Source organism: Mus pahari, chromosome 8 (assembly GCF_900095145.1).
Source record: "Mus pahari chromosome 8, PAHARI_EIJ_v1.1, whole genome shotgun sequence".
NCBI lineage: Eukaryota > Metazoa > Chordata > Mammalia > Rodentia > Muridae > Mus > Mus pahari.
Window position 1 is genome coordinate 24,884,957 of NC_034597.1, and position 11,913 is coordinate 24,896,869.

Here is an 11,913-nt window from a genome sequence, read left to right on the forward strand (position 1 = left end):
GCTCTTACCCACTGAGCCATCTCACCAGCCCTAGAAGTGGGTTTTGATGCTGAGTGTGAGATATCTGTATAGCTCACAAAGAAATAGTGATCTGTATAGCACACAAAGAACGCACTTGGGGAGAACTTGACAGTGCACGTTGCCCCTGCCACGTTATTTTTTTGCATAGCCGTCTGTCCCAACCCATCCATCACCAAGTAGATGTATTTACTTTCATTGTGACAAAATGTTAACACAAATCACCTAATAGATTTTAAAACTGAGATCAAATTTAACTTGAAGTCATAAAGACTAGTGTGAATTTGGTTCTGAAGCCGGAAGGGATGTTCAGGCTAGAGTTAGCATTTTGGAACTGAATGGCACTGAGAGTTCCATATAGGCGAGAGGAGCATCAAATCAGTAAGGGGGAATTGGGAGTCTCTCGTAGTGAATGCTACCGTGTAAGATGTTTGTGAAGCACACTGAGACAAAATAGTTTCAAGAAAGCCTGGTCTAGCCTGCCTCAAAACATCCTCAAACTAAAAACCGAGGCCAAATGGAAACAAAATTCATCCCCCAAAAGTTTTTAACAACTGGGAAAATTTTAATCATTTTTAAACACAGCTTTAGTGTATAAGAAAGAGAGGCCTTTTGGTCAAGTTGATTTTTTTCTTTAATAGGACAAACTAGAATTTGTCCATATGCTAATGTAATTGAGATCATAGGAATGGAGAAAGAATACAGATGAGAGAGGGACTTTGCCCGAGGGAGTCCTTGGAAATCTGAAAATCGGAGAGTTCTGTCTGATGTTCTCCCCAGCTAGCAGGTAGAAGGGAAACAGGCGATCGGGTTGGTGATGAGGAAGACCTGTTGTCAGGAGTGAGGCTGGTGTGGGATAGGAACAAACATTGTTGGAGGAGAACTCAGTAGCATAGTCCTTCTGTGGAATAGGAAAGGAAACATGAAACGAAACGGAATTGAATTGCTGCAGTGTTAAGCGCCTTTGTAACCAAGGATTTGTGAGGCCAGCCAGTGTGGTTTTATGTTTTTTGTTTTTGTTTTTGTTTTTATTATTTCTGTGCATGTATTCAACCTTGGGAAGGTTTTACAAAGATTAAATGAATTAGATTCGTGAAAAGCATCATTACCAGGCATATTATAATATAATCTCTCTTTGACATTTTATTATTATAATCTCATTTTGCTTGCTTTCTCTGTACGAATGTTCCTAAGAGAGGGGACACTTACCAACTGAGAGGATCTTTTTGGGCATGTTCTTCAGTCAAACGGGATTTCACCGAAGTTTACAGCTGTCTATAGGCATCTGCTCCTGGTTTGGTTGTGTTTATGAAGCTTTGTAATTCTGGCCGCTTGTATTGGAATCTATCACCCTGGGTGGGTTGGGAGTTTATTACAATACAATTACTAAGGTTTTGTGAAAAAGATTTTAATTACTATATTTCATATTGGTTCTAATTTACCCACAGTTACAAAATCTACAGATCCAATATCACCAGGCAGAAAAAAAAAATTAGTTTAATAGACTATTTATTCCTCCCTGACCACTTGGTCAGTATTAAGATATAATCATGACTGATATTGACTGAGCTCCAGTTTCTAGTTTTTGTGATAGACTTTATCTGTATCTTTCCAAACTGCTTGGCCATACTTCTACAACTTCAGTGGAATACTTAAAAATATTTGACCCCAAAGCCAGATCAGCTGTGTCCTAAACTGCCTTATTATATGACTGCGAGCAGCTCATTCAATTACTGTGTTTCCCTTTCAAAAATTGTTGATGTGGAAACAATAGTAGCTGCCTGATAAGGTTATTGTAAGGATTAAAGGAGTTAGTGTGATGACTTCATAGAAGTATTTTTACTCGTTGAGTATTTCCACTAAAATCATCTGCCATTGTGTTTTCTTAGGGTTCAGACACTGCATTATTTCTTCTTCCTTGGGGCTTGCTTTTTCCAAAACCCTTCTAGTTGTATTGTCTGTATGAGGAAAATAAATGGATATCAGTTTGCTTATAGGTGCAAAAAATTACATTTCTTCAGGACTTACGAGCCTCATCAGTGGGGCACCACCTTCCATTAGTTCTGGTATTGCTTGCCACAGAATTCTTGGGGTCTGAGCCCATTTTTCAGGGGACTGGCAGACCACTGAAGATATTTGATTACAAAGATCAGTAGATCTACACGGCCAGTACTGGGTACAGTGCATGGTAAATGATGCAGGTTATTTGGCTTTACATAAGAGACTCCAACCCAAAATCTGTAAGAGGGTTACTGTATATTGTATGCCGGATACTATATACAGCATTCTGTGTACTGTATAAAGAGGTCAACAAATGGAATGCATTGGTTACTGATTGAAAGCAACTGGACAGACTTGGAATTTGGGACGAGTGGAACTTGCAAATGATCCTTGCTCATAAACAGTGATAGAGAAAGCAAAGGCACACTCCCGAGTAGTGACCCAGTGAATCTGCAGTGAGAACTGTATGAACATTTGCTCCATTTTCACAGATTCAGAATCAGTAAGTCGTAGTAAGGCTCTGGGATCCATCAATTTTTAAAGACTTTCATGAGTGACTTAAATATGCAGTTCGTTTGGGATCTCGTTAGTGCAAAGCAGTGCTTTCCAGCCCTGACTCTGTTTCATAATCACTTTTCAGTCAAACTACCAACATTCTGGTACTATACTTGGGGATTCACATTTAATTGTCTAGGGTGGGTCGGGTAGGGTCTGGACATTGGTGCTTTTAAAATCTCTGGTTGATTCCCCTGTGCCTCTAGGTTTGAAGATCACTGCCATAATCAACAATATTTCCTTTTATAGAAGGAATTTTAAAAATAGGCGTAGCTTCAGTTGGCATGGTATTAGGAAGGGGAAAATAGCATTTCTGAACATCAATCTAATAAATAACTGAAAATGGGAGGGATTGATGATTGAATTAGCCTTTCTCACACTTGGCAATGGAGATTTGATCAGGTTTACCCTGGGTCAGAGAATTAACATTTATCAGGAGCTTTATCTATAATCTTAGCCTTATACCAACTCTGAGAGATTGTATATTTTCCCATAATTTAGATGGCAATCCTGAGGCTGAGAAAGGGTGAATTAATGAGCATATGTTTTTTATGTCTTGTTATTGAGTTACTAAGCCTAGATTCACTTCTTCAGTGCTTCTCAAATTGGAGCTCACTCTGGGGTCACCTGAGGGAACTTTACAACCAGTGTTGGGATCTCATCCTCAAATATGCTGATTTTGTTATTCCGGGGTGGGCGGGCACTGGGATTTTGTAGTATGCACATGAGATAGGGGATCAGGCTATGCACTGTGCCCTTCTAAGAAAGCTTTTGTCTATTATTATTGTGGGGACCTAATGTGTGCACGTGTCACACACGTGCATGGAAGCCAGAGGACAGACAGCTTTGTGGAGTCAGCTGTTTCCTCTCACTCAGGTTGCCAGACTTGGTGGGCATGCGTCTCCACGCACTGGACCATCTCACCTGTCTACAGCGCACTTTTGTGATGGTTTAGACAAAGTCTCATGTAGTCCAGACTGATCTTGAATATACTCATGCTCTTCCTGTCTCCGCCTCTCAGGAGCTGGGCTGACAGACAGGACTGTATCATTCTACTCAGCTTCCCCTAGGTTTTCATCTGGCAGCTTTATGGGCTTAGGTTTGATATGTGATCAATTTGCATTAATTTTTGTACATAGTATAAGAAAGAACTGGGTGAAATCCATAATTTTACATACAGATGTCCAGTTTTTTTCATCATTGTTTGTTGAAAAATACCGTCCTGTTCCCATAGACCTGGCACGTGTAACATAGTTTAATTGACCCCGTGTGAGTTCTTTCTACCTTTTTGTTCTTTTATGGTTAGGTATGTTTCTTACTTACACCAATGCCATGGTGTCTGGATGATATGTTTCACCATTTCTGTTCATTGTAAGGAGGATCTCAGAGTGAACAGAGTCCTTACATGAAACATCTAGTCTTTTTGATGTTTAGAAGTGCATGATATGGAAATAGTAGATGCAGTGAGTAATATAATTTGCAGACACTCTTACAAGAACTCATATGAAGTGCTGTTATTTGAAAATGGCATGATAAAACTGCTTTTGAGGACTGGTGAGATGGCTCAGTGGGTAAGAGCACCCAACTGCTCTTCCAAAGGTGCAGAGTTCAAATCCCAGCAACCACATGGTGGCTCACAACCATCCTTAACAAGATCTGACTCCCTCTTCGGGAGTGTCTGAAGATAGCTACAGTGTACTTACATATAATAAATAAATAAATTTAAAAAAACGAGGCACTTCATTAAAAAAACAAAAAACAAAAAAAATAACTGCTTTTGGGCCATACAGACTTGCGCTGTTTTGAGGAGGGAAGAAGAGTGGAAAATCACAAAAGGCCCAATACTGATAATATAAGTTTCTGATCATGTAATAGAGTGAAAAGATATAAAATTTGCAAATTTTAAAAAGAAAACATGAAAATGTATTTGTGGTCATGATAATATAGGAAATCCCTAGGAATCTACAAAAAGGCTATGAATAAATGGCTTTAACAAAGACCCAAGATACGAGGTCAGTTTTGTATTTCTATGCTGGAGGTGGACAACTGAAAAATTCAGCTATCATTTACAATAGCATGAAAAATATAGATGTTTAAAGAAGTTCTGTAATGTCTGAATTCTCAAATCTATGAAACATTTATGAAAGAAGTTAAAGAAAACCAAATGAATAGAGTAATATATTGATTCTACGTGGTGCTCTTTTGTCAGTTACTTTTTACATCGTCTCTGTTCGTGACAGACACTGGTTTGTAAAGATATGTCTTCGGTTTTGATATCAAGGTTGATGGTGGTCTCATAAAGTTAATTGTTGTTTCCTCTTCCACTTTGTGGGACATTTGGTTTAAATTGCTCCTGTTCTCCAGGTCTGATAGAGCCCAGCGGGGAGCCCATGAGCCAGTTGTTTTCCTGTGGTGACTGTGTGTGGTGACTCATCACCCCTCAAAGGGCCTGTGTCAGGGCCATTGAGTGAGTTTCAGGACTCAGTGTCCCTCTGGAAATAGTCCTTGTTCTCCATATTCCAAACCTGCTCTAGAGCTATTTGTAAGATCTATCTATCTAAGTGACAGTGACACGGTCTAGAAGGAAGCGCCTTGTCCTTTCTTTCCTGCTTTTGGCTATCCTTTCCTGCTCCCCCTTCTCCCTCTCTGTCACTTCCCTCTCCTCCCATTCTTGTCTGTTCAGTAGAGCGAGTGCAGTATTTTATCTGACGATGACCATCAGCCACACAAGTTAAGTTGTGGTGTAAGTTGATTTAATTGAAATGAATAAAAATGGAATTTCTCAGTCACACGATTCCCATTTTAAGTTCTTAGTAGTAAAAAAAGTCGTTACCGTTTTTGGACTGTGCAGGAACAGCCAGTCCTTTTTAACCGTTGGGCATCTCTCCACTTCTCTTCTATGACCTTTGAAGTCGTGTTGTGTAGCTAAGTACACACTGCAGTGGCTGTAGGCTTTTCCTAGGTGATGCCCGTCTTCATGGCACGTCTTTAGAATGGTGGAGTTTGAGCAGTCTGATGCTTCTCTTTACCTTTCTTTTCATCAGTGTTTGCCCGGGTTATCTTTTCCTCTTTTACATCAATACCTTATATTAAAGTGGGCTTCGTGTAGATTATAAATAATAGGATTTGGATTTTTTTCAATCTTATCAGTCTCCTTGATTTGTATCACGAGATCATGAGCATTTCATGTAATTATTGTGGTTGGATGTTTCTCTGAAATCTTGCCCATTTTCTGTGTGTCTGACTCTATTGTTTCTTTAACCTATCCTTTCTCATTCCTTTTTATTTAGATAGGAATGTTTTGTTTTGTTTTAAGATTTATTTATTATACGTAAGTACACTGTAGCTGTCTTCAGACATGCCAGAAGAGGGCATAAGATCTCATTATGGACAGTTGTGAGCCACCATGTGGTTGTTGGGATCCAAATTCAGGACCTCCGGAAGAGCAGTCAGTGCTCTAAACCACTGAGCCCTAAGATCGGAATGTTATAAAGAATCCCTTAATTTTTTTTCTTGGTTTTAGCTGCTGCATTTCCTCCTTTCTGCTTCTTCCTCTTCTTAGTTGTTTTAGACTTACAGTTTATCACAGTCTGTTTTTAATAATGTCTCATTCACATAGCATGTAATAATTTCATATCTGCATGCTACCATAGCCTCTCACACACACTTTCTCCTATGCTTGCTATACATTTTATTGTATAGATGTTATAAATTCCACGGTATACTTATTATTTTTGCCCCAGACAGTTAGAAACATTTCTTGTCTCATTTGTTTAAATATTTTTCCCATATTTAAAAGGAGTTTTGAAAGGTATAGGGAAACTGAGCAACAATATAGAGAGCCCATATTCCTCTTCATCTCTACACTGTCCCCTGTTATTATCTTTTATTACTTAGATACATTTGTTACTTAGTAATCACATGCATTAGAACCAACAAAAGCCTCTACTTGGCACTAGGATTTACTCTTTGTCTAGCACATTTCTCTAGAATTTGAAAAATGTATTGTATTTCTACAGTTACAGTATTATTTCTTAAAAAACCCCTGTTGCCCTATTGATTCATCCTTGTACACACTCTTCAACCCCTGTCACCCACTGGCTCATCTAGTCTTTCCAGCTTTACCCTTTCCACAGTGTTCCTCAGTTGGAGTCAGCCAGTATGCCCGTGCACATTTGTGTCTTTCCCTTAGTGACATTCATTCAGATACCTCCACATCTCACTGGGGCCTGATAGCTCATTTGTTTCTTCTTTAGTAGCAGTCCTTTGAAGGACATATCACAGTGTATCCATTCATATACTGAAGCATATGTATATTCATAGTTGTTTCTAGTTTTTGATGATTATGAATAAAATAGTTACAAATATTGAAAACTCTAGTGAATGATTGCTGAATCTCATGGTAGATAATCCTATGTTTAGCTCTGTAAGGATATGCTAGAACTGTCTAGCAGAGTAACTACACCTTATTCCCTTCCCACCAGCAGTGACTTACTCCTAATGTTCTGCATTCTCACGAGTATTTGGTATTGTTAATTAGCCACTATAACAGATAAGTAGTGGTATTTGGTTTTGATTAGTAATTACTTAATAATGTAGAATGTGAAACATATTAGACATCTGTTTATTTCTTTGTCCAGTTATCAGTTTAGATCTTTTCTTTTAAATTGGTTTGTTTTCTTGCTTAATGTTAAGAATTCTTTGTAACCTTTGGATTATCTGTTCTATAAATATTTTCTCTGGGTCTTTTTATCTCTATTTTTTTTTTTTTTTTTTTTTGGTTTTTCGAGACAGGGTTTCTCTGTATAGCCCTGACTGTCCTGGAACTCACTTGGTAGACCAGGCTGGCCTCGAACTCAGAAATCCGCCTGCCTCTGCCTCCCGAGTGCTGGGATTAAAGGCCTGTGCCACCAGGCCCAGCTCTTTTTATCTCTTTATTCTCAGCAATGTCTTTAAAAATAGAAACTCTTTTTTAATTTACTAAAATAGACAAAGTTATTGCCAGCTGAGTGTGGTGGCACATATCTGTAACCTTAGCACTCAGGAGCAGGGGAAAGAGGATCACCACAGTTCAGTGCTGGTCTGGTCTGCATATGGGTCCCCAGGGCATTGGAGTGTAGGTAGTGAGACTTTGTCTCACAAACCAAACAAGCAAGGAAGCAAACAAACAGGTAACAGCAGTAAAGACAACAAAAAATTAATTGCTGGACCTTAGATTAACTAGATTTTATCCTTTTAATTGTCTTATTTTGAATTTTGACTTCCTAAAAGATGCTTTAAAGTTCTAAACCTGGCACTTGGTACTGTGACTTTATTTGGAAATAAGGCCGTTTCAGAAGTGAATAAATGAAATGAAAGTTCCAACCAATAACTTGTGCTCTTCCATTCAAATGTAGACACATAGGAGAAAGTGATTTGACAGTAGAGGAGGCACTGGAGTGCTGTGATCCAAGGCCAGAGGTCCTGGAAACCCACTGCTGAGCCATAGGTCTTAGAAGAAGAAAGGAATGCTCCTTCCCTCAAGCTGTCTGAGGGGTGGGGAATGGTTTTGCTGACACTTGAACTTCTGTTTCCAGAACTGTAGGATAATTTTTAATTTTTTAAGAAGGCCATCCAGTCTGTGGTATAGTACTTTGTTTTGGAAGCCCCAGGAAATTAACATACATTCTGGCACAGGTTTTGGAATTGGGTACCACAGGAAGAGTGGTGAGGCATAAAAGCTCTAGACAAGCTTAACAAGATGGGTAGCAATATAGATCTGATTCTGGAAAAGACAAGAGAATTGTGTAAAATACACATTTTGGAGAATACATATATCACAGTGAGCAGAATTTTATTAGAAACATGGACTTCATTGGTGAAATCTTAAAGCAATGAAGAAAGGTTAATACCTTGTTTTTTATTTTTTAAAATTATTTTCTTTATTTACATTTCAAATCCTATCCTGAAAGTTCCCCATATCCTCCCCCCCCCCNCCCCNGCTCCCCNNCCNNCCCNCNCCCNCTTCTTNGCCCNGGCCTTCCCCTGTGCTGGGTCATATAAAGTTTGCAAGACCAATGATGGCCGATTAGGCCATCTTCTGCTACATATGCAGCTAGAGACACACTGCTTGTGGACGTTGTACATCGTGGTGCGCACTAGGCTCCGCACCACGATGTACAACGTCCACAAGCAGAGTACTCCGTTGTGTAAATGTACCACAGTTTCTGTATCCATTCCTCTATTGAGGGACATCTGGGTTCTTTCCAGCTTCTGGCTATTATAAATAAGGCTGCTATGAACATAGTGGAGCATGTGTCCTTATTACCAGTTGTAAGATCTTCTGGGTGTATGCCCAGAAGAGGTATTGCTGGGTCCTCCGGTAGTACTATGTCCAATTTTCTGAGGAACTGCTAGACTGATTTCCAGAGTGGTTGTACAAGCTTGCAATCCCACTAGCAGTGGAGGATTGTTCCTCTATCTGTTACTTTTTTGATTGGATCATTTGAGGCTGGAAGATCCACCCCAAATCTTGGCCGCACCTTCTGATGGCAGCTGGTATAAATGGACAAGGAGGAAGGAAGCTTTCGCATTTCACTGGCTTGCCTTTGCTGGCACTAGCAAGTTCATCTGTCCTGTTGCCAATTCATTCTTTTGTTGGTATTAGAACCTACGTCTCAGGATTCTAACCTAGCCTAAAGCCCAGCAGCTTTCTAAGACTCCAGCAACAGACTGGGACTCCCAAGACATCCAGTTTCATGGACTGAACAACCACTGCATCCTTGGCCTTTTTGTTGGAAGACATCTATTGTTGGACTACTTGGACCATAGCCTGTAGGCCATTCTAATAAACATATGTGTGCACAAACATAAACACACCCTCCCTCCCTTTTACCCTCCCTTTTTCTCTTCTTCTCTCCCTTCCCTTTCCCCCTCAGCTCTGTTCCTGTAGAGAACCTTGATTAATACATGGACCAAAAGTCTTAAGACACCCTACACCCTGGCACTATAAAACTAGCCACCATCAAGAGCTGAGTTCTTAGGCTCACAGAAAAGCTGTCACCCTTGTCACCATAAGGTTAAGAGTCTTGGTGGACTCTCGGACATGGGTGCCCTTGCCCAAGGCTTTCATCAGAGTTGTGATGCTAGGAGCACTACATGATGTTGCCTCAGCTTGTCTGTTGTTGATGCTTACAGCTGTCTAATGCCAGGAGACTCAGAAGCTTCCCATGAAGTGCACTAGAAGAGCTTTGCCTTCTAGTTTTCTGTTTGTGTAGAGCACAAGCACTCCAGCCACCTGACTATTACTGAGCGATTAGGTAGCTGAGTGACTCGTGCATCCACAGACCCTCTGTTGCTTTCCTGTCTTATGTAGATGCTGAAGGTACTGGCTGCTCTCTAGTCCCACCACTTCTTAGGCTTGGCTCTTACCATGCCAGTGATCCTTTCAGGCAGTTTATCTTGGGGAGAAGAATGCCAATGAAACATTTTGTTAGTTTTTAGACCAGACATCAACTAAGGGCCAGACTTTCATGAAGACATTTTTTCAAATTACCTACCTACCTACCTACCTACCTACCTACCTACCTACCTACCTACCGAATTAACTTTACATCCTGATCTCAACTCCCCTCCCACAACCTCCAGCTCTCCCTCTCTCCTAAGAAAAGGGGAGGCCTCCCATGAATAATAATCCACCTTGGCATATCAAGTTGTCATAGGACTCAGCACATTTTCTTCTATTATGGCTACTCAAGGCAGCCCAGTCAGGGGAAAGGAATCCAAAGGCAGGCCACAGAGTCAGAGATAGCCCCTATTCCTGCTGTTAGGAATCCCACATGAAGACCGAGCTGCACAACTGCTACATATATGACGAGATCCTAGGTTTGTCCTATGCATGCTCTCTGTTAGGTGGTTCAGTCTCTGTGGGACCTGCTTGTTACTACAGGTTTTCTTGTGGTGTCCTTGACCTCTCTGGCTCCTTCAATCCTTTCTCTCCCTCTTCCACAGGATTCCTCCAGCTCTACCTAATGTTTGGCTGTGAGTCTGCATCTGTTTCCATCAGTTGCTGAAGGAAGTCTCTCCTATGACTAGTTATGCTAGGCATCTGGGTGTAAATATAGCAGACTATCATTAATTGTCAGGGATGCACTCTCTCTCATGGCATGGGTCTCAAGCTGGGCCAGATGTTGATTAGCCATTCCCTCAGTTTCTCAAGCAGACATTTTTCTAAGAGAAGAGTTTCAGGATCGCAGTGTCAACTTTTGTTTGTGCTTGTAAGAACTGGGTGTTGTTTGTGACTGGCATGATCTCCTTTATAGTGGTTCATCTCTACCCTGTGAATCAGGAGGTAAAGAAGTGTGTATTTAAAATAAAGCACTCATGCAATTAGAGGCATACTTCTAAAAGAGCGAGCTGAGTGGCAGATGGCTCTGAGGCTCAGAAGGTTGCAAGGGCTTTCCTGAAGGAATTGAAGTCATGAATGAAACAGTGGATCATATACTTCAGTACAGAATAGCAGAACTATTCCAGATTGTGGAGTTGCTTTAAAAAGATGATTACGGCAACAACAGCAGTAACAAATTTCAGAAGAGGCTGGGTGTGGTGGCTCACCCTTTTAATCCTAGCACTTGGGAGGCAGAGGCAGGCAGAGCTTGAGAACAGTTCGATCAAGGCTACCTAATGATTCCCTGCCTCCAAAAAGCAAGAGAGCAACAAAAAGATGTTTTAAGTGACCATGTTCAGTCAGAAAAGGCTCAGAGTCTGGCTCGTAACGGTTAGTTCCCTGATTACAACTTACTAAGCATTGTTGACATAGAATTCTAGTGCTTTTGGAATTTTAAATTGTTCACTGCTCAAGAGGATGGTTATAGTATTTCTCAACAAACTTAATATTGACACAGAAGGATAACAATTTGCTTTCATATCTGTAGTTGGGTCATAACTCTTTAAAATGTTTTTCATTAGTAACTTAAGATTGTTTTTATGTACTTGTTTCTATTTGACCTCAATTTTATTGAAGTATATTATATTTTTATTGTACTAAAATCACCTTATTGAAGTATAAGCACATATAAAAATCTTGGCCTTGTGAATAAATGTGATGTTTTTAATTCCTTTCTAATCTAAATTGTTTTCTCTCTACTTACATTTTTTTCTTCATAGTATAGGACAACCATGTTGATGCTTAGAAGATAATGTCAGCCCTTTCCCTACTCTTCCCTGGTAACCCTCAACATGTACATATCCATACTACAGAGTAATCAGTACATGGTGAATGCAGTGCACCAGTAGGGAATTTACTGTCACTGGGAATACTGGCTGTCTTTTTTTTTTTTTTTTTTTTTTTTTTTTTTTTTT

The 11,913-nt window shown here is 40.1% G+C and overlaps 1 protein-coding gene across 1 annotated transcript in view; it reads left to right on the forward strand.

Moving 5' to 3' along the window:
* Ptpn20 (protein tyrosine phosphatase non-receptor type 20) overlaps window positions 1–11,913 on the forward strand; it is a 53,018-nt gene that overhangs the window by 887 nt on the left and 40,218 nt on the right. The window lies entirely within an intron of this gene.